Source organism: Protopterus annectens, chromosome 1.part1 (assembly GCF_019279795.1).
Source record: "Protopterus annectens isolate FY-2018-M chromosome 1.part1, PAN1.0, whole genome shotgun sequence".
Taxonomy (NCBI): domain Eukaryota; kingdom Metazoa; phylum Chordata; order Ceratodontiformes; family Protopteridae; genus Protopterus; species Protopterus annectens.
Window position 1 is genome coordinate 498,141,551 of NC_056726.1, and position 21,380 is coordinate 498,162,930.

The following is a 21,380-nucleotide window of genomic DNA, read 5'->3' on the forward strand; positions in this document are numbered from 1 at the left end:
CATTTTGTTTTTCACAACAGACGTTCTTCACATACTGGACTGCGTACAGTTAAAGGATACAGAATTTCGCTACTTAATAGGTTATGTACACATAAACAGGTAAGACTGAATGAAGAAAATTAGTATACCTATGTGGAGCAATGCTAAATCCAAGGACCAAAAAAATTAGGCAATGCCCGTTTCAGCTGTGTGACCTCCTGACCCCTAGAAAAGATCAGTAGTTTTAAACACTACCATAACCCGACGTGTATGCGCACATCAACTAACTTGGTAATGAACTATAGGAAATATATGCTTAACAACTCACTTATAAGTTAGTCCGTCTCCATTTCCGAAGAGCTGCTATGCTGAAAGTCCATCATCAGGGACATAGCTGGTTCCTCCGCTGATAAGTTAATGCACAGTACCAAGTAAGTGAAGCAACTGTGGGGGATGTCTATGTCCTCTACTATGGTACTTGTGTAAGTGGGTCAGTGACAAGCAAGACACCAAATGAAATAGAAATTACCCATAATCACAAATGCATGTTATTAAAGCAGGTAACCTTAAAACAGTGATTTCCACAGTTACTTTGTGTAACTTACCCTGTCATGCTGCACACAAAACTTCCAAGTCTAACAGCATGTTGCTATAAATGTGTGTTGCCTGTGAAAGGTGGATGCATGCAGCGTCATTTCCGTATTAAGAGATGTAGTCCTTTAGGAGCAATGGAGGTAGTCTCCTTATTTTGGGTAGTTGAAACTCCTTCCATACTATTGTAGCTCTACATATCTATTGAATTATTAAAAATATATATTTTACTTCTGTACTGGCCTTCAGTGCAGTTCAGTCCTGTGTTCTTAAAGGGAAATTAAGGCCGCTATAATAAGGAAGTACCGAAATTTTAACCTTTCTTACAAATGTTTTTTACTTCAACAAAATAAGTAGCAGCTGTTTCATACATTTGCTTTGCCCTATTACAAAAACATATTTTGCTAAAGTAATGTAGTTCATACTGATTTATGAAATATACGTTTATTCAGAACAAGAGGTAAACAAAATCAAGAAGCACAGCTTTAACACTGAAAGAAAAGTGGTAGAGATTGGCCCCTCCCCAAGCTAAGAGAATGCACAAACACCTGAGCACTCAAAGAAACCACACCCACACAGCAACACATTCGTCTACAATTCCCTTGACAGTGGGGAACAAAACATTTTTAATCCCTATGTACAGACTAAGACCCCATCCTCCAGACTACAAGTAATTGTCTTTAAGGTATAAGCACCTTGCAGACAGTGTCACAGCAGTGTAATAACACTATGTTTATTTTTGTGTTTCTTGAATGAAAAAGTCTAGCTGAGTGCAGACTTCTTTATAATGGAGACCAACAGATAAAAGCTCCATGCATTTCCCCCATAACTGTTTCCTAGCACTTTATTATACCCCATCCAGTCTAACTCTCCTCCTCTAAATCGATCATGCCTAAAAACTAATCCCTTATCCATTTTCTAAACAACTTTCCACTTTTAAAGATTTTTGGCACTGCTGCTCTTAGTATTAAGTGACATTAACATTAGATTGTCATTAATAATTCACTTTCATTAATTTTTTAAACAGACTTTAGTGCTACTTCCTCCTTCAATGATATTGTGTCACAGCTTGGGCATCAATGTTTAATCTACAGGTACCTTTCCTTTAGGAAAGTGCTGTATTGGCAATTTGTTACATGTGCTGTATTGGCAATTTGTTACATGTGCTGCTTGCAAAGCATAACGAACAGTTGGTTGATGTCAAAATCACGAAATCAAACTTGGCAACTGCAACTGCCCAAGAGAAGGTATCTCAACTGAAAAGCATAAAAGTCAACAACCTAGGAAAGCCAGAAGAGGTGCAATAGCATTCTTTATGAAGGAAGACAATCCATCTATTCATCCATCCGTTGATCCATCCTCAACCCCTTTTCCCATTTTGCACATGGGGTCGGGGTTTCACTTCAGAATTGACAATCATCTCGAGCCAAGGTTTACACTACCGGGTGGGTAGCCCTGCCACAGTAATTCATCTGTACCACTCACTCGCACCTATGGCCAATTTAGAGTGTCCAATCCACCTACTGCATGTCTTTGGAATGTGGGAGAACATGCAGACTCCACACAGAAGGCACCCCAGCTGAGAACCACCCTTCTAAAATAAATAAATAAGATAGGAGCACCTGCTTCATTTCAAGATGTTATGGAAATACCCACTCCCTCTACAACAAGCACTGACAAAGTTACTTGAAGAAATTATGCCTATTATTTGGCAATGGAAAACTGGAAGGGTCCCAAAGACACTCTCATTCACAATTTTGCTAATCATATAAGTGTGTTACAAAATAAACTAACAGATTTGAAATGACAGCCATAAAAGAAAAAAGATAATAGTTAGACACCTGCCGGAATTATATATCTATGATGTACTTAAAGACACATTTTTGTGAATATTGCCCAATCATCAAAAAACATGGAACAACATAACAGAAATAGTGCATAGGGTCTTGAGATCTGTGGCATTGCTAAAAATACTATGTCTAATTTTTGCAAAACTTCTATATTTTCCAAGATATACGCATTATATTACTTTAGTAGAGGGAGACATGATTACAAATGGAAAGGCCTGTAAGACCACATTTCTCGATACCTTCCAAATTAAGTCAAGTAGCAAAGAAAAATGTTATCTCCTTATGCATTACCTTTACTAAGAATACTAAATTTCAGATGTGCTTTCCTGCAGCTCTCTGTTGTGTGGTTGGTGATTAAAATACCAAGAACTGTCTGCATGGAAGTTTCTAAGCTGATTAAACAACTGTTTGCCACCAAAATGCTTTAGTAAAATTTCCTTAGACTATTAATATCCATTCTAGGAGAAAGTTGGAAGCAAAGGTCTTATTTTTTTTTTCAAATGATTAGCAGCATGCATGCTTTATTATTAAAATGTCTGCTACTACTAATTCTTGTTTAGAAGAAAAAAAACTTTTTCTCTTCAGTGGCAGGACCTTATAACAAGATCCATCCAGACTTTTGTGGCAATCTTTTCAGCAAAAGTAAATAAAATGTTTGGTTTATGAATAAAACATGGTGTCCTATAAGGACATTCTGAGGTAATCATAACAGCACTGATTTTATTTCTGTTTCAACAAGCAGATTTATCTTTCTAGTCCAGTATTGCTAGGTCTTTGTATGAAAATGTGGCTGCTTGATGCATCATTTCACAAATTAAGTTCTCAAAAAATTTAATTTTCTGTTTAGCAGATTTCAGTCCTTAACACTGCTGTTATTTTTGGAATCTGTTCTTAGCTGCTTTGACATCAAACCCCCAGTTAACAATACTCTAATGAGGATTCCTCTCTATCTATACTTTAAAATGTTATACAGTTTAGCTCCACTGTGACCTTTTAACTTGACAGAATAAATAATAAAACTGTCTGTCATTTTGCTTTCTCCACACTTCATCCATCCATAAAGTACAGTTTTGTACCTACCATAAATGTAGATGTTCGAGTGTAGACACTGCTGCAGTCATTACACTTGGGTTATCCTGCCGTCAGGCGGTTCCCCAGCCGGCCTGAGTTCCAAGAGTTCCAAAGTCTTGGTCCGGCATCGGTTGCTGTCGCCTCCTCCCTGACGTCAGTGCGACAGGGGTATATAAGATGCAGCCAAAGCCATTTTCTTCAGTTTTTCTTGCCCCAGATGTCAGGTGCCCCCTGAAAAGGTGGTCAGAAAAGAGTACCAAATGGAGTAACCTCTGCACAAACACAAAATCCCTTCAGCTATAAGCAAATACATCAGTAAGGTACAGAAGAGATTTAGTCAGTAGATCAGAGGGGATGGAGGGAGGGTAACCTGGACTGCAGAAGGGTGAACACTCGAACATCTACATTTATGGTAGGTACAAAACTGTACTATGGTCATCGTGTTACCCTGCTGCACTGCAGTCATCACACTTGGGTTGAATCCCAAAGCTAAGGTAGGGTGGAGGTATCATAGAGGGTTAGTGAAGGCTATAAGGCCCTGCAGAACTGCAGTGGCGAAGCTCGCCCTGGTCTTAGAGTAAAGAGGTAAGTGATCGTGTTTGGTAAAGGTGTGTACTGAACTCCAAGTTGCAGCTTCTAAAATCTCCTTGGTTGGAACCCCCCTGAGGAAGGCTGTAGAGGTAGCTGTTGCCCTGGTAGAGTGGGGCCTAATGGTAGCAGAAACTGGTTTCCCATGATGGGTATAGCAGAAACATATGCAATGACCTATCCATTTAGATATGGTTTGCTTTGATATAGCCTTCCCTTGAGAAGCTGTAGCATAGGATACAAGGAGCTGGTCAGACTTTCTGAAAGCCTTAGTTTTGTCCAAATAGCAACAAAGTTGCCTGTGAATGTCCAAGGAATGCAGGAGTCTCTCACCTTTGTTCTGTGGATTTGGGAAGAAGGTGGGTAAGTGGATGGTTTGATTTAAAGCCACACTGGAAACCACCTTAGGCATAAAGGAAGGATTAGTTCGTAGAGAAACTCTGTCTTGATGAAAAATTAGGAAAGGTTCCACAGCCATTAGTGCCTGTAGCTCTGAGACTCTCCTAGCTGAAGTTATTGCTAGGAGCAGGGCAGTCTTCCATGATAGGAACTGAAGATCTGCAGAGAAAGCTGGTTCAAAGGGAGGTAGCGTTAGTTTTTCCAGAACAAAATTGAGGTCCCATGTTGGTGTAGGAGCTCTCCTGGGTGGTCTAATGTTTTTTGCCCCTCTGAGGAACTGTCTTAGAAGAGGATGTGAAAATAAAGGTTGATCCGTGTTGTAGTGAGCTAAAATAGCTGAAGCATGGATTTTAATGGAGGAAAAAGAAAGTCCTTTGTGCAACATCTCAGCTAAATACTGTAGAATGTGAGGCTGAATTGTGTCTTGGCCTTTAGCTTGGTTCCAGGCACAAAATCTTTTCCATTTGTCCGAATAAGCCTTCCTGGTTCTTGGCCTCCTGGCTTCCAGAATAACATCCAGAACTGCTTGTGAAAGAGGAGCTGGTTGGATGTTTAGTTAATTTGCCATGCAGCCAGATTTAAAGTTTTGAGCTGGCTGTGAAGAATTTGATTGTTTTGTTGCGTGAGCAAATGGGAGATTTGAGGCAATATCCATGGAGGGCTGTGGGCCATATTTCTCAATAGCGGGTACCAGTGCTGGTGTAGCCAGTCTGGGGCTATGAGAATCAGTCGTGGTCTCTCCTTTTTGACTTTCAGAAGAACCTTTGTGAGGAGAAGCAATGGAGGGAAGGCATAAACTGTTACGTTTTTCCAAATGAAAGAGAGTGCGTCCACTTTCCAAGCTTGTTGGTGAAATGTCCTTGTACAAAATTTTGTTAGCTGATAGTTTTGAGGACTGGCAAACAGGTCTATGTCTGGAAGGCCCCATTTTTGAGTTATCATTGCAAATATTTGTGGATCTAGTTTCCACTCGTGGGGATCCTTGATGTTTCTGCTGAGGTCATCTGCCAATGTGTTCTTCTGTCCTGGCAGGAATTGAGCTTGTAACTGAACTTGGTGAGCCAGAGCTGTGTTCCACAAGATCATTGCTTGCCTGCATAGAGGGTAGGAATGTGTACCCCCTTGTTTGTTTATGTACCACATTACTGTGGTGTTGTCCGTCCTTATTGCAAGTTGTCCTGGATGTAATAGATCCTTGAAGGCTGTCAGAGCTTTCTGTACAGCTAGCATCTCTTTTTGATTTATGTGCAGATTTCTTTGATCTGCGTTCCATAGGCCTTGAATGCATTGCCCTGCCATGTGTGCCCCCCAGGCGTAGTCTGAAGCATCTGTTGTGATAGCTTGCCTGGCTGGGGAGAAGGTGAAAGGCTGACCCTTGTTGAGGTGACATGCCTGTGACCACCATAGAAATTCCTGTCGTAGGCAGGGAATGAGAGATATCATTGTGTCCAAGCTGTGGCTGTGTTGAGACCATACGCTTTTTAGGTACCACTGTAATTTCCTCATATGCAGCTTTGCAAATGGTATTATTAGTATGCAAGATGCCATGAAGCCCAAGGCCTGCAGAATTTTTCTTGCAGTTAATTGGGTCTTTGTTGCCATTGTCATGAAATATTGAGTCAGTTGTAGTTGTTTGTCTGGAGTAAGGTAAGCCTTCTGGGCCATTGTATTCAAGCTGGCACCCAGGAATGTCATTTTTTGTGAGGGTACTAGATTTGACTTCTTTTCGTTCACTGTGTACCCCAGGCAGTTTAGTAGATGCTTTACAAAGGCCAGATGATGTAAGAGAATGTCTTTGCTTTCTGCTTGGATGAGGCAGTCATCCAGGTATGGATATATTTGAATTCCTCTTTGTCTGCAGTATGCAATTACTGGTGCCAGGCATTTTGTGAAGACTCTGGGTGCAGTAGATAAGCCAAAGGGCAGTGCAGAGAATTGGTAATGAGTTGAACCTGCAATGAAACGGAGGTGTCGTCTGCAACTTTGCCTGATAGGGACATGCAGGTATGCCTCCTTGAGGTCCAACGTTACTAGCCATGCTTCCTTGCCCAACATGGGAAGTAGCTGCTGTAGTGTTAGCATCTTGAATTTGGGTACTTGTAAGTAAGTGTTTAGAATTGAAAGGTCCAGTATTGGTCTCCAGGCATTGTCCTTTCTGGGCACTAGAAAGAGTCTTGAGTAAAATCCTTGGCCTTGCTCTCAAGTAGGTACCAGTTGAATGGCTCTCATGTCCATGAGAGCTGTAGTTTGCTTTTGTGCCTCTGCCCATTGATTTTGTGGCAGGTTTGGCATTCCTCTTTTCATTGGCAAGGTGTGAAAGTGGAATCTGTATCCTCTCAAAATTATGTCTAGGACCCATTTGTCCTTTGTGACAATGTGTCAGTTGTCTGCAAAAAGTGCGAGTTTTCCCCCCAAGGGGGCTGCCAAGAGAGTATTGCTTGGCCAGATGAGGTGCAAGTCATTGAGTTTGTCTTCTGGTGGATTGAGACCTGTCTTCTCCTCCCTTCTGTGTTGTAGTGCCCCATTGGCGAGGTTTGCACTGGGCTTGTGGTTGTCCTCTGCCCCTTGGGCGTCTGTATTTACCCCTCTGTGGTCTGTCAGTAGCTGGAAAGGACCAATGTTTTGTTGGCCAGTTTCTGCTGAAATGAGGGGGTTGTACCTGTAGGAAATCTTTGACTGTCTGCATAGATTTTGCCTTATCCTCCATTTTCTTTAAAACTTTTTCTGCTCTAACTCCAAAAAGAACATCCTGCTGTAAGGGAGCATCTAGTAGTTTTGCTTTAACATGATCAGGCAAAGTTTGTTCCTTTAACCAAGCATGCCTACGTATAACGGACCCAGTGACAGCTGCTCTGCAGGAGGCCTCCAAAGAATCAAACCTACATTGTAAGGTATGTTTGCCCACCTGTTCAGTGGCGTGTAACAGATCCTGTACTTTTAATTCAGATTGTTGAAGGAGAGTGGTAATTTTTTGCTTTAACTGAGAGATTAGGAATTGCTGATACTTAACCATGTGAAACTGACAATTCAGTGCCCTCATAGCTAGTCTGGTTGAGGTGTAAACCTTTTTCCCCCACCTGTCTAGTGCTCTAGAATCCCTCTCAGAAGGAACTGGGTTTTTAGCCATAGAAGCCTTAGCCCCCTTGGGACCCTGGGAGATAGTCACTGGGTCAGCTACAGGGCTTTTGTAAAGACATCTGTGTGAATCAGGCACTCTATAGTATCTGTCAGGCTTAGCCGGAGCAGGAGGAAGAGAATCAGGGTTCAAACTGGATTCTAAATAGACATCATCCACAATGTCCAAAACTGGAAGGATGGCAAGTGGTCTGTGTTGGGGGAGCAAAAGAAACTCTCTGAGCCTTTTCTTAGAGTCAGAGTAGTCCTGACCCTCCCAGTGAAAATGTTCCCGCATAGTGTGTAAAGTTTCCCCAAAGGAGTAGTCTTCAGTTGGAGAAGCTGAAGGAATAGAGTCCTCAGCATCAGAATCTTCATAAGGAGAGAAGGAGTAATCTTGGTCCTCAGAGGAGCCTGAAGAAATGGACACTTGTTCAGAGGATGCATAATCTTCCTCTTGTCTAGGCCTTTTGTCAGGAGGGGGCTGGGAACCCGATTAAAGAAATTAAATCTTCAACCATTTTGAGCATCTGTTTCTTAGGCATGGGGCCTTGAACAGGAGACTGAAGAGCAGGTCTTTTAGATTTAGTAGGAGTCTTTGATTTAGAAAACGTTTTAATGGTGAGAGACATCGGTCTGAAAACGCCTGCAGAAACTGATGGCGTTTCTGAAGCACTGACGTCTTTTGTAGCAATGTCGTCGGAAGGGTCTGAACTAAATGGCTGCGTCGGCCTGGTGCATTCCGTGAAAAATTCCGTAGCGGTCTCGGGTTCCAGATCTGTGGTAGTCAGGGGCTGCGTCGGAGCCTCACTGAGGACAGGAGAACCAGAGACCGGATCAGACGAGGCCTCAGAATCTGGCTTAGGCCTGGGCTGTCTGTCCATATCTTTGCGTTTTGTGCACGCCGGTAGTCGGTTGCTCCGACAGCATGGTGTAGTTAAATTTCCTACCGAAGTAGTGTCGTGCGAAATCAAAGCATCTTTTAATAGTACGCTTATTAAACCTAGCACAAAACCGACAAGAAGTGACGTTGTGGTCTGGGCCTAGGCAACGTATACAATAAGAATGAAAATCCTTATGAGGTATTTGCTTCCCACAAGAAATACAACTGTTAACTTTTTCTGACATCGGTCTGAGGCAAGAAAAGTTTCCCCAACGGGGTACTTAGCTTTATAGAAGACTTCAGTCTGAAATTCTAATTCGAAAATCTCAGGAGTCGGCCGACTGGCACTTGCGAACTCCTTCTGCTTTGGGCACCACGCGGCAAGAAAGACTGAAGAAAATGGTATCGGTTGCACTATATATACCCCTGGCGCACTGACGTCAGGGAAGAGGCGACAGCAACCGACGCCGGACCAAGACTTTGGAATTCCGGCCGACTGCGGGACCGCCTGACGACAGGATAACCCAAGTGTGATGACTGCAGCAGGGTAACATGATGAACATCTAGGTACATACTAGCCAGTAAGTGGGGAAGGAGGGAGGGTAACCTGGACTGCAGCAGTGTCTACACTCTAACATCTACATTTATGGTAGGTACAAAACTGTACTATGTTCATCGTGTGACACTGCTGCAGTCATTACACTTGGGTAGAATCCCAAAGCTGAGGTAGGGTGGTTGGTTCTATAAGGCATTAGAGGTGGATATAAGGCCCTGCAGCACTGCAGAGGCGAAGCCAGCTCTGGATTTAGAGTATAGAGGCAGATGGTAATGCTTGGTGAAGGTATGCACAGAACTCCATTTTGCTGCTTCCAAAATATCCTTGGTAGGTTCTCCTCTGAGGTAGGCAGTTGAAGTGGCTGTTGCCCTGGTGGAGTGAGATTTAATGCTGTTAGGCACAGGTTTTCCATGGTGCGTATAGCAGAAACGTATGCAATGTCCTATCCATTTGGAAATAGTCTGTTTTGAAATAGCTTTTCCCTGTGCTGCTGCAGCATATGCTACCAATAATTGCTCAGATTTTCTGAAAGCTTTGGTTTTGTCCAAGTAGAAGCGTAACTGTCTGTGAATGTCCACTGAATGCAGTAGTCTTTCCCCTTTATTCTGTGGTTTTGGATAAAAAGTAGGCAAGTGAATGGTTTGGTTTAGAGAGACACTTGAAACCACCTTAGGCATAAACGTAGGGTTAGTTCTTAAGGACACCCTGTCCTGGTGGAAACTGAGGAAAGGTTCCACTGCCATTAGTGCCTGTAATTCTGAAACTCTTCTTGCAGAAGTTATAGCCAGGAGCAGAGCAGTTTTCCAAGAAATGTATTTTAATTCTGCCATGCTAGCTGGTTCAAAAGGAGGTAAAGTTAATTTTTCCAAAACAAAGTTGAGGTCCCAAGTTGGAGTAGGTGTCTACGGGGCGGTCTTATGTTTTTAGCCCCTCTGAGGTACTGTTTTAGCAAAGGATTAGAGAAAATTGGTGGAGCCGTGTTATAATGTGCAGAGATGGCAGAGGCGTGGATCTTGATGGATGAAAGAGAGAGGCCTTTGTCCAGCATCTCAGTCAAATATTGTAGTATCTGAGGTATGTTTGGCACAAGAGGATCAAGGCTGTGAGTGAGCCTGGTTCCAGGCACAGAATCTCTTCCATTTATCCAAGTAGGCTTTCCTGGTACTAGGCCTTCTGGCCTCCAGAATGACATCCATAACTGCTTTGTAGAGAGGCATTGCTTGCATGGCTAGGGAATCTTCCATGCAGCTAGGTTTAGTGTCTTTAGCTGGCTGTGGAGTAACTGATTGTTGTGCTGCGACAGCAGATGTGGTATTTGAAGCAACATCCAGGGTGGTCCTTGTGCTAAGTTTTTTAAGACTGGGTACCAGTGCTGGTGTGGCCAGTCTGGTGCAATCAGGATCATTTTTGGCTCTTCTTGCCTGGCTTTTATGAGTATCTTTGGAGAAGAGGCAGTGGTGAAAAAGCATATACTTGTAGGTTTGTCCAGCTGAATGAGAGGGCATCCATTTTCCATGCTTGCGGATGGTAACTGCTTGGGCAGAATTTCTTTAGCTGGCAATTCATTGGGGAGGCAAACAGATCTATGTCCGGGCTCCACCATTTCTTTGTTATCATTCTGAATATTTGAGGATTCAATTCCCATTCGTGGAGATCCATGATATTTCTGCTTAAGTCGTCTGCCAGTGGGTTTTTCTCTCCTGGCAGGAATTGTGCTTGTAGATGAACGTGATAGTTTAAAGTTGTGTTCCACAAGGTCATGGCTTGTCTGCAGAGGGGGTAGGAGTGAGTGCCCCCTTGCTTGTTTATGTACCACATAACTGTGGTGTTGTCTTTCTTTAGTAGTAGTTGTCCTGGATGCAACAGGTCCTTGAATGCTATAAGGGCATTTTGTACAGCTAGCATCTCTTTTTGATTGATGTGAAGATGCCTTTGTTCTGCGGACCACTTGCCCTGAATACATTTTCCTGCCATGTGTGCTCCCCAGGCATAATCCGATGCATCTGTTGTCAGTGTTTGCCTGGCTGTGGGTTGAGTGAAAGGTTGTCCCTTGTTGAGGTGACAAGCTTGAGCCCACCATCGAAACTCCTGTTGAAGGCAAGGTATTAGTGGTATAACTGTTTCCAAACTTTGACAGTGTTGAGACCATACATTCTTTAGGTACCATTGTAGTTTCCTCATATGCAGTCTGGCATATGGAATTAGTAGTATGCAAGATGCCATGAAGCCCAAGGCCTGCAGAATTTTTCTTGCAGGAAGTTGGGTCTTTGTTGCCATCAATTGAAAGTATTGTGTCAGTTGTCCTTGCTTGTCTGACGTGAGAAAAGCCATCTGGGCCATTGTGTTCAAGCTGGAACCCAGGAATATTATCTCTTGTGAGGGCACTAGTTTTGATTTTTTTTCGTTTACTGTGTACCCCAGGCAACTTAATAACTTTTTTACAAATGCCAGATGCTGTAGAAGAATGTCCTTGCTCTCTGCTTGAATCAGGCAGTTGTCCAGGTATGGGTAAATTTGAATTCCTTTCTGTCTGCAAAATGCAATTACTGGTGCCAGGCACTTTGTGAAGACCCTGGGCGCAATAGATAATCCAAAGGGCAGTGCAGAAAATTGATAGTGCATTGGACCAGCTAAGAACCTGAGGTATCTTTCTGCAGTTTTGTCGGATAGGGACATGCAGGTATGCCATAGGGACATGCAGGTATGCCTCCTTGAGGTCCAAAGTCATGAGCCAAGCTTGCTTGCCCAGCATGGGAAGAAGCTGCTGTAATGTCAACATTTTGAATTTCGGAACATCCAGGTAAGTGTTTAGTAAAGAAAGATCCAGAATGGGCCTTCAGGCTTTGTCTTTTCTGGGAACCAGAAAGAGTCTTGAGTAAAATCCTTGCCCTTGTTCCTGTTGTGGTACCTTTTGAATAGCTCCCATGTTCATGAGTGCCATAATTTGTTTTTGGGCCTCTGCCCATTGATTTAGTGGCAGATTTGGCATTCCTTTTAATCTTAGCAGAGTGTGAAAGTAAAACCTGTAACCTTTTGAAATAATATTGAGAACCCATTTGTCTTGGGTGATCATATGCCAATTGTGATAAAAAAGTGCCAGTTTTCCTCCCAAAGGGGCTGCCAAGAGTGCGTTGTTTGGCAGCTGGAGTGGGAAGTCATTGGGGCTGTTTTTTATATGGTTGGTGCCCATCTTCCCCTTCTTTCTGGCCTGATGCACCCCATTTCCAACGAACAAATAACAAAAGACCAAAAACTACTGAAAGTGCGGACTGCACACAATAAGAGATCGCTGGTAAAAACAAAACACAACTTTATTGTTGCGAATCAGAATACAAGTAAATCCAAATGTTAGTGAGCGCTTTTGGCAAGTTAGAATAACCCACCTTCATCAGACAAACAATGAGACTAGGACAAAATTTCTTATACTTCACAATTGTAAACAGCAACCCAATCATATGAAAGTGCATTAACTAATTAAAAAAGCTCCATGGAAACCTTAAAAGAATATAAGTTCTCAATGCAGTTAAAAATACTTTGAATACTTGGTTCAACATCTTGACTCGCCTGCCTATAAAATATCATCCCTGAATGAGATCAATGGGGCTTATAGGAAAATCAATAACATGCTTAATGATCTGTTCTTGGAGGGTTATATTGACATGGACATTTTTAAATACTTAACCATGCCGGCCCCAAGAATTCCAGCATTTTTCGGCACACCTAAATTACACAAAAGATTGGTTGCGCCTCCATTTAGACCCATCATAGACGGGAGGGGTTCTATCACCCAAGCATGTGCAAAATACGTGGACAGTATTTTGAAACCCTTGATTGATAGTGAGAACCACATCTGTAAGGACTCGTGGTCTTTCTTAACTGACATCAACAAGCTTTCTTACAATGATAATATGTTGCTTCTCACTATAGATGTCAAGGACCTATATACTGTCATTCCCCAAAAGATCGGCCTGGCCTGGGTGAGGGACTTTATGTTGGCAAAAAATGCTGGACATGATACCATCAATCTTATAGAAACTCTGTTAGAAATTGTTTTATCTAACAATTTCTTTATTTTTGAAGGGATGTTCTATTTACAAACCTCGGGCGTAGCCATGGGTTCGCCTGTGGAGGAACTTTTGCTAATGCTGTGCTTGCTCATTGGGAGTCTACCTACTTATTTAAGGATGAGTTCTTTTTGCAATATGTCACCTGGTACACCCGTTACCAGGATGACATTTTTTGTATTTGGGGTGGTGATAGAGTGCTGATTCCGACATTTATTGACAGAATCACAAAAACAACAGAGTTTTTAGAATTCACATACAACATACAAGATTCTGAGATTAACTACCTTGATATTTTGTTAAGGATAGTGTTAACCAAAGATTCAAAAGTCGGATTTATAGAAAACCAACATATTCCAATGCTTTTTTACACTTCTCAAGTAACCACCCATACCACCAAAAGAAAGCAGTCATCAAAGGGCAGATAGTAAGAGCTGCCCGTATGGTAATTGATCCAGATGACTTCATAGCAGAATGCAACAACCTTACCAACATGTTTTTAGCAAGGGGTTACCCGCGGCCTCTTGTTTCTAAAGTAGTAGCAGAGGTTATCCACAAACGTGACTCAGGCCACTTTCTCCCCTTACTTTCAGGACATGGGAATGACAATCTAGTACTTTGTGATGACCTCACATCACCTCAAATTAGTACTATTTCTTCCCATGACAAAGTTCATGATAGGAGTAGGTTTAACATCAGCTTTTTACATACTTACTCCCTCGATTCTTTGAAAAATCAAAGAAATTGTCAATAAAAATTGGGAAATTATTAAACATGACAGATCTCTTTGTCTTCTCCTGGGTGATCATCCCAGGATTACATATAGAAGAGGTGACAACATGAAAAGTATTTTGGAAAGAAGACCATTTCATAGTTCTAACAGACCTAATGGTATGTTCAGATGTGGGGCATGCTCCCAATGTAAACATATCAAGGCAGTGAACAAGTTTAACATCAATGGCAAGGAATATAAGGTCACGGGACATCACAATTGTGAGTCCAAGGCAGTGACTTATGTAGCACTCTGTGACCTCTGCAAGGCGTTCTATATCGGTAAAACCGAGAGAAAGCTAAAAAGCAGAATTTACGAACACCAATACGCCATTATCAAAGAAGATGTTACCAACGCTTTAGCTAGACACTGCTTAGAGTATACTGGAAATTCCTTCCATTTTCTCGTCTTACAACACAGGGATATGGACATCAGGGGTGGCCCATGGCAAATACGCTTAGAAATCGACGAGTTGTTATGGCAGATCAGGACCAGGGCTCATATATTCCCTGGTATTAATGAGGGATTGTCAATCAAATGTGTTTTAAAATGGCTATCTCACAATAGGTAAGAATTCCATACACTCATCTATTTCAGCATTTTTTGTAGCTATTTCAGCTTAATTTGACTGACCTGTATATTTAATTATGCTTGGCTACTCAAGCTTCAGTCTTATCGAAGGTTCATTTAGCCATTGTCTTGTCATGAAGTGCGTATTACATGGGTCTGTGTTGTTGTTCAAATTTGGATTGTGCTGATTTCAGGGGCAATTCAGTTCCGATTTCCTCCTGTCGTACATACATATATTTACACATGTGTTTCCTGTATGGTTTCTTTTGTTTTTTTCTGATTTAATACTTCATTGTAGTAGATGATCAAGAGTATGGGCGGTCATCAGATTGCTCAGGACGATCTTTTCCAGCCGTGTAGTAGTTTTGGTGCTCTTCTGCACTTTACTGGCGTATCACTTTATGGGGATGAGCATCTATGTATTTTGGAATATAACTTTAACGCATGGCATGGTAATAAATTAATGGATCTCTATCTTTTATAACTTAGTCTAGCCAACAAACTAGGTGTTGACTTGATTTAATAATAATTCACGAACATGTTTGTTTATTTTAGCACATGATTTCTGTGTTTTCCTGTCATCCACAGTTTTTCAATGTACCAGGTTTCATGTCATCTCACAGTGTTTTTACCTAAAGTACATTTAGCTAGTTCGTAAGGCTTTATTACACTCATTCCATTATTGTATGGAAACCGCTACTGCCGATGGACTTGCTTTTTAACTGCATTGAGAACTTATACTCTTTTAAGGTTTCCATGGAGCTTTTTTAATTAGTTAATGCACTTTCATATGATTGGGTTGCTGTTTACAATTGTTAAGTATAAGAAATTTTGTCCTAGTCTCATTGTTTGTCTGATGAAGGCGGGTTATTCTAACTTGCCGAAAGCGCTCACTAACATTTGGATTTACTTGTATTCTGATTCGCAACAATAAAGTTGTGTTTTGTTTTTACCAGCGATCTCTTATTGTGTGCAGTCCGCACTTTCAGTAGTTTCTGATGCACCCCATTGTCGAGGCCTGTAAGGACCTTGTGGTTGACCTCTACCTTTTGGCCGTCTGTATCTGCCCCTTTGAGGTCTGTCATTAACTGGAAAGGACCAATTCTTTGTTGGCCAGTTTCTACTAAATCGAGGAGGCTGAACCTGTAAGAAATCCTTCACTGTTTGCATAGATTTTGCCTTATCCTCCATTTTCTTTAATACCTCCTCTGTCTTAACTCCAAATAAAACATCCTGCTGTAAAGGTGCATCCAGTAATTTAGCTTTAACATGATCTGGTAACGTATGTTCTTTTAACCATGCATGTCTTCTAATGACAGAGCCTGTAACTGCTGCTCTGCATGAGGCCTCTAAAGAATCAAAACCACATTGCAAAGTATGCTTTCCCACTTGTTCAGCGGCATGCAATAAATCCTGCATTTCTTTAAAATTAGGAGGATCTGTATCTGGAAGCATTTTTTGTTTCAACTGAGACATCAAAAATTGCTGATATTTTAGCATGTGAAACTGGCAATTTAAGGCTCTCATTGCTAAATTGCAGACGTATATACTTTTTTTCCCCATCTGTCTAGTGCTCTGGAATCTCTGTCAGAGGGAACTGGGTTCTTTCCTGATGAGGCCTTAACCCCTTTGGGTCCCTGAGAAATAGTTTCAGGATCAGCAACAGGGGTTTTATACAGAAATTTGTGAGAGTCAGGGACTCTGTAATATCTGTCCGGTTTAAGTGGAGCTGGAGGTAAGGAATCAGGATTTAAGCTGGATTTAGTGTACACATCATCCACAATATCTAGCACTGGCGGAATAGCCAGGGGACTGTGCTGAGGTAATAATAGGAAGTCTCTGAGCCTTTTCTTGGATTCTGAATAATCCTGGCCTTCCCAATGGAAATGCTGCCTCATGGTATGTAAGGTTTCCCCAAAGGAGTAGTCCTCAGGCGGAGAGGCTGATGGAATAGATTCCTCAGCATCAGAATCCTCATAAGGGGGTAAAGAGTTTCGCAGGTCTGAGGATGAATCTGAGGAAATGGACCCCTGGTGGGATGAATCATAACCTGCATCCTGTCTAGGCCTTTTATCAGGTGGGGATGGGAACCCCTGATCAGAGTGATTAGGTCTTCGGCCATTTTGAGCATTTGTTTCTGAAGCATGGAGGCCTGTCCTGGAGAATGCTGTACTTGTTTCTTAGTTTTTAAAGGAGGCTATGACTTAGAAGAGGGTTTAATGCTTAGCTGAGTAGGTCTGAAGACACCCTCTGAAGCTGCGGGTAACTCAGGTACTCTGGATCCCTCCATAGGATCGGTTTCTGTCTGCTGAAAAGCTTGTGCGTCTGAAGGCCCAGCCATCTCCACGTGGGGGTCGGGGGCGGCCTGTGGTTCTGCAGAAGCGGTCGTCAGGGGCTGCGAAGGTGCCTCACTGAAAACCGGAGGACCGGTGACTGGCCTAGAAGAGGCTTCATCAGTTTTGGGCCTCGGATGCCTGTCCTTGTCTTTGCGCTTTTTATGAATACCAGTCATCGGAAGTTCCGACAGCGTGGTATAATTAAATTTTCTGCCAAAGTAATGTCGGGCAAAATCAAACAGACGTTTAATAGTGCGCTTATTAAACCTAGCACAAAACCGACAACCAGTAACGTCGTGGTCTGGGCCTAGGCATGGGATACAATAAGAATGGAAATCCTTATGATGTATTTGCTTCCCACAAGAAACACAGTTATTAACTTTTACTGACATCGGTCTGAGGCAAGAAAAAGTTTCCCCAACGGGGTACTTAGCTTTGTAGAAGACTTCGGCTCTGGATTCGGAATGAAAATCTCAGGAGTAGGGCGACTGGCACTTGCGAACTGCTTTTGCTTCAGGCACCGCGCGGCAAGAAAGACTGAAGAAAATGGTGTCGGCTGCATCTATTCTATTCTATGCAAGTGAATGGTTTGATTGAGTAGCAGAACTGTTTTCCAGGATAAGAATTTTATATCAGCTGTTGAGGCTGGCTCAAAAAAAGGCAGTGTGAGTTTTTCCAAGACATAATTGAGGTCCCATGCCGGAATTGGTGCTCTCCTTGGAGGCCTGATGTTTTTGGCCCCTCTGAGGTACTGCCTTATTAAAGGATGAGAAAAGATAGGCGGTTCCATACTGTAATGGGCTGAAATGGCAGAGGCATGAATCTTAATTGATGAAAAGGAAAGGCCTTTGCCCAGCATCTCAGTTAAGTATTGTAAAATCTGAAGAATATTTGGTACATACGTGTCAATGTCTTGTTCCTGGCTCCAAGCACAGAATCTCTTCCATTTTTCTGCATAAGATTTTCTGGTACTGGGCCTCCTGGCCTCCAAGATAACATCCATAACAGCTTTTGAAAGAGGAGTGTTCTGAATGGCTACATTATTCGCTGCCAGATTTAAGGTCCTGAGTTGACTGTGCAGGATCTGATTGTTTTGTTGGGTCAGCAAGTGAGAAGTTTGAGGCAATATCCATGCTGGACCATGAGACAAGCTCTTTAGAACTGGGTACCAGTGCTGGCGTGGCCAGTCTGGTGCAATCAGTATCATTTTTGGCTTCTCTTGTCTGACCTTTAGGAGTACCTTGGGAAGGAGAGGCAGTGGAGGAAAGGCATACACTGTGAGGTTTTTCCAGCTGAAGGGTAGGGCATCCACTTTCCATACTTGTTTGTGATAAATCCTTGTGTAAAATCTCTGTAATTTGCAGTTGTGAGGGGAGGCAAATAGATCTACGTCTGGGCATCCCCATTTCCTTGTTATCATGCTGAAGACTTGTGGATCCAGTTTCCACTCGTGGGGATCCATGAGGTTTCTGCTTAGTTCGTCTGCCAGAGTATTTGTTATTCCTGGCAGGAAATGTGCTTGCAGGTGAACTTGATAAGTCAATGCTGTGTCCCACAAGGTTACTGCTTGTCTGCAGAGGGGGTAGGAATGTGTGCCTCCCTGCTTGTTTATGTACCACATGACCGTAGTACTGTCCGTCCTTATCAGTAGCTGTCCTGGATGTAGTAGATCCTTGAAAGCTATCAGGGCATTCTGAACAGCTAGCATCTTTTTTGATTGATATGAAGATGCATCTGGCTTGCAGGCCATGTGCCATGAATACATTTTCCTGTCATATGGGCGCCCCAGGCATAATCTGATGCATCCCTTGTCAGTGTCTGTCTGGTTGTGGGTAAAGTGAATGGTAGTGGTGACAGGCCTGTGCCCATTATCGAAACTCCTGTTGCAGGCAGGGAATGAGGGTAATTACTGTCTCCAGGCTGTGGCAATGCTGAGTCCAAACGCTTTTTAGATACCATTGTAGTTTCCTCATATGCAGTCTGGCATATGGAGTTAGTAGAATGCAGGATGCCATGAAGCCCAAGGCTTGCAGGATTTTTCTTGCAAATAACTGGGTCTTTGTTGCCAACTTTTTGAAGTAAGTAGTCAGTTGCCTTTGATTGTCTGGCATGAGATAAGCCATCTGGGCAGTTGTATTTTAAGCTTGCACCCAGGAATATTATCTCTTGAGAGGGTACTAGTTTTGATTTCTTTTCATTTACTGTGTACCCTAGGCAAATTAGTAATCGTTTTACAAATGCCAGATGCTTTAGAAGAATGTCTTTGTTCTCTGCTTGAATAAGGCAGTCGTCCAAGTAGGGATATATTTGAATTCCTCTTTGTCTGCAAAATGCAATTACTGGTGCCATTTTGTGAAGACCCTGAGCGCAGTAGAGAAGCCAAAGGGCAGTGCAGAGAATTGGTAGTGCATTGAGCCAGCTATTAATCTGAGGTATCTTCTGCAAGACTGTCTGATTGGGACATGCAGGTATGCCTCTTTTAGGTCCAAAGTTATGAGCCAAGCCTTCTTGCCCAGCATGGGCAGTAGCTGCTGTAGAGTCAACATCTTGAATTTTGGACCATCCAGAAATGTGTTTAGTATAGACAGGTCCAGTATTGGTCTCTAGGTTTTGTCCTTTCTGGGCACCAAGAAAAGTCTCGAGTAAAATCCTTGCCCCTGCTCTTGCTGTGGTACTTGTTGAATGGCCCTCATGTCCATGAGGGATGTAATTTGCTTTTGTGCCTCTGCCCATTGATTGTGTGGCAGGTCTGGCATACCTTTTGCCCTTGGTAGGGTGTGAAAATGGAACCTGTAGCCCTGGGACACTATGTTCAAGACCCATTTGTCCTTGGTAATCATTTGCCAATCTGGTGAAAAAAGTGCTAGTTTTCCCCCTAAGGGGGCTGCCAAAAGATAAGTGCTTGGATCTGGCAGAGGAAAGTCATTGGGACTGTTTCCTGTAAGGTTGTGATTTGTCTTCTCCGCTTTTGGAGGTAGGAGCACCCCATTGTTTAGGCCTGTATGAGCCTTGGGGCTGAGATCTGTCTCTGGGGCGTCTGTATCTGCCTTTTTGTGGCCTGTCTGACACTGGAAAGGACCAATTTTTTGAAGGCCAGTTCCTGCTAAATATGGGTGGCTGTACCTGTAAGAAATCTTTAACTGTCTGCAAAGATTTAGCTTTATCCACCATTTTCTTCAACACCTCTTCTGCTTTAGCACCAAACAAAGTATCATGCTGTAATGGAGCATCTAATCATTTTGCTTTAACTGATCAGGCAGATTCTGTTCCTTTAACCAAGCATGCCTTCTAATAACAGAACCTGTAATAGCGGCCCTGCAAGAGGCCTCCAGTGAATCATAACCACATTGCAAAGTATGCTTTCCCACTTGTTCACCTGCATGCAATAAATCCTACATTTCCTTGTTCTCTGAATATTCAGAATTTGTCAACATTTCCTGTTTAAGCAGTGACATTAAGTATTGTTGATATTTAAGCATATGAAACTGACAATTTAAAGCCCTTACAGCCAAGGTAGCAGAAGTGTAAACTTTTTTCCCCATCTGTCCAGTGCCCTAGAATCCCTATCAGAGGGGACAGGGTTTTTTGCAGTGGAAGCTTTGACCCCTTTGGGACCCTGAGATATAGTTTCTGGGTCAGCAGCAGAGTTTTTATATAGGAATTTATGAGAGTCTGGGACCCTGTAGCATCTGTCTGGCTTAGCAGGTGTAGGGGGTAAAGAGTCAGGAGACAGGCCGGACTCTGAAAATACATCATCTACAATGTCTAGAACAGGTGGAATAGCAAGAGGTCTGCGCTGAGGTAGCAGCAGAAAGTCTCTGAGCCTTTTCTTAGATTCCGAGTAATCTTGCCTCTCCCGGTGGAAATGCTCCCTCATGGTATACAGGGTTTCCCAAAAAGAATAATCGTCAGGAGGAGAGGCTGAAGGAATGGATTCTTCAGCATCAGAAGCCTCATAGGGAGGAAAAGAATATCCCTGTTCAGAAGAGGAATCAGAGGAAATTGAAACCTGATCAGAAGAATCATATTCTGTCTCTTGCCTAGGCCTCTTATCAGGAGGGGGATGGAAACCCCTGATCAAAGTAATTAGGTCTTCGGCCATTTTAAGCATCTGTTTTTTAGGCATGGAAGTCTGAGTAGGAGAATGCTGTACTTGTTTCTTTGTCTTTAGAGCTGCTTTGGTCTTTGTCTTTGACGCTGAAGATGGTTTAACATACAACTGTGTAGGTCTGAAGACACCCTCAGAAGCCGATGCCTGCTCAGCGGCTCCAGACCCATCTGAAGGAATGATTTCCAAGTGTCCAATATCTTGAGTATCCAGAGGCCCAGTCGGCTCCACGTGGGAGTTGGAAGCGGCCTGTGGCTCTGAGTTAGCGGGCACCAGGGGCTGCGAAAGCGCCTCACTGAGAACCGGCGACTGGCCTAACGGAGGCCTCATCATCGGTTTTGGACCTCGGCTACCTATCCTTTTCCTTGTGCTTGCGTTTTTTGTAAACTCCGGTCGTTGGCTGTTCTGACGGCATTATATAGTTAAATCTTCGGCCAAAGTAATGAAATGCAAAATCGAACCGACGCTTAATAGTGTGTTGGTTAAATCTAGCACAAAA

At 42.7% G+C, this 21,380-nt stretch overlaps 1 protein-coding gene across 2 annotated transcripts in view; it reads right to left on the minus strand.

Annotated features, from left to right (window-relative positions):
- The window catches only part of HBS1L (HBS1 like translational GTPase), a 2,781,383-nt gene that overhangs the window by 972,855 nt on the left and 1,787,148 nt on the right, over positions 1 to 21,380 (minus strand). The gene's annotated exons all lie outside the window — the stretch shown is intronic.